The sequence below is a fragment of the Palaemon carinicauda genome, chromosome 36 (assembly GCF_036898095.1).
Source record: "Palaemon carinicauda isolate YSFRI2023 chromosome 36, ASM3689809v2, whole genome shotgun sequence".
Taxonomy (NCBI): domain Eukaryota; kingdom Metazoa; phylum Arthropoda; class Malacostraca; order Decapoda; family Palaemonidae; genus Palaemon; species Palaemon carinicauda.
This window is the reverse complement of record NC_090760.1, coordinates 24,971,786-24,974,285: the sequence shown is the minus strand read 5'-3', so window position 1 is coordinate 24,974,285 and position 2,500 is coordinate 24,971,786.

The window sequence follows — 2,500 nt, the reverse complement described above, 5'->3', positions numbered from 1 at the left end:
TTTCTTCAAGGCCACAAGAGATTCTCAAGACCTGGTACCTTATATTGTTTCACAGGCTGGAAATCTTTCTTAATAGCAAAGGAACTTTGAAGAGAGATAATTTCATGACAAAAATGATCTTTATTAATATTATATCCGCTGACTTCGTATGTTATAATTGTTTGTATTTTTCTTATACACATATTCAATCTAAATATATAAAGCCTTTCAAATCGATATCATTTCTGATATGTTGTAGTAGACTAATAGAAAGAAATAGATTTAATCTATTACCACAGGATTGTATATACTCTCTCTTAATTTTCGTCATTTCGATTGAAACCCAGAATTTGATTTGTAATAATCCATTGTTTCTTAAAATGAAGTTTGTCAAAACTTTCAACTTCGCTAATCAAACGTTTAAAATGAAAAATAGTTTCTCTTAAAATCATAAGTAAAACCATATGAATTTGATTCAAATTTAACATGAAAAAGAAATATATTTGGTTGTTTACATTCCTCCTCTGTGAATATAATCCTTCCCGTGAATCTAGTCAGAGTCCACAGAATTCTTGAGGAACGACTCTCTTGTAATATGCTAATGAAAACCATCAACCTGCTTTCATTACAAGAATTTCGTGGAGAGTTTGACACGTCTGCTTGGCTCAAGCATCCGCCAGGCATTCAAGGCTCACCAAACGTTCGCATTCCTTCTCTGCCAAATTGCTTGCTTGACATTCACGCTGCAATGGCGCCATTTGATAACGAGGCCAAAGGATCTGCAGTATTAATGCAACCTAAATCTAAACACCTCTGCTTTAGAAGATGGATCCGGTATTCATTCCCATGCGGTTTCTCATAGGGCATAAGGCCCCCCCCCCCCCCCCCCTGTAAAAGGTAATGGGGTAAATATGTGCATGTATACGACCGGTTTGCCCTACTTAGTATTTTATTTTTTATTTATTTAACGATGTTTATAAACAGGAAAGTGTATGATATGGGATGATTTTTACTCCCATAGCCGGTGTGGTATTATCAATTTCATAGTTATTTCTTAGTTGTGGTAGAAAATGATATCTTCCAATCTAGAATATGCTTATGTTTTCCTTTCTCCACTATTTATGCCTATTTAAAGCACAAAAAAACCATAAGAACTGCATTGCTTTACCTTAGGTATAACTCATAATCAAAGTAAACTAATTTTATATAATTCATACCCTGGCCAGCATTTGTACCAATAGCAGGGACATAAACTATAGCAAGCCCTCATTGAGAAAGCGAACAATAAAAAACAAACTCCTTTGACTTAGCCAGAAGAATAGTCATGGTAAGAACAGTGCTAGTAACACAACTTGCACTAATATTGAGTCAGGGCCTCAATCCTCCACAGATGTCAAAGTTCAGATTAATAATCACTCCAGCTCTTCGTCTACTCTACAAGGCTAAACATCTATAGAATTCTGTTCCCACCTCTTCGTCGACTTTAAATACTGCATCAGTGCATATAAAGTCTATAAGATTCACATTTTGTTCTAAATCAGACACACAGCATTACAATAGGGCCACTTAAAATAGAAGCACAGGTACTCAAGATCACCGAACAATACCAGGTGTGACTTTCTTACCATACACGACTCTACAAAGTATAGGAAATATTTCTTAGATAATGAGATGGATGCTATTTTATCTTCAGAATCTAAACCTGACAAAACATGTATATAAAGACACAACAATTTCCAAATAAAAAATAGCCAATAATGAAATCTGTCAAACTAAGCTGAAAGAGACCTGTAAATCTATTTTACAGGAAAAGTAAATTGGTGACTAAAAATCTAACTTTTGTTGAATCAGATGGATCATCTGGAGATTCTGTTTATGAACCTGAAGTCCTTTTTAACCAAGCAAACCAACAGTTGATAGAGGTTGATATCCGCAAGGATGCAATTGATCCACAAATAGCTGAAGAATACCTTACTAAATATGTTCCCTTTGAAGGAATAACTATATCTCCAATTGAAGGTATATCTGGTATAGCTATAGTTTCCCACAAAAAATAAGGCAGCATCAAAGAATAAAAAAATATTCATATGGCTGCAATGGGTGCTTACGTTTTTAATGTTATAATATCAGGAATTTTATAATCATATGAGACACAAAAAGAAAAAATCATCATGGAAAATTTCAAACCAGCAATGCTAGTTGTATGTGTGTTCATTACATAATAAACAAGGCGTGCATCAGACACTCATCACCTTTCATTTTAGGAGACCAGGGTTTGATTTTAATGTGATGTATAAATCATATAGTATCCTCGTAAGCCATACTAATTTTTTTTTTTTTTTAATGAGGCGCATTTGCACTGACTTGCAGTGGTGCCCTTTTAGCTCAGAAAAAGTTTCCTGTTAGCTGATTGGTTAGAATTATTTTGTCCAGCCAATCAGTGATCAGGAACCTTTTCCGAGCTAAAATAGCACCCATGAGAGTCGGTGCAAATCAGCTTCATTAAAAAGAATTTACTATA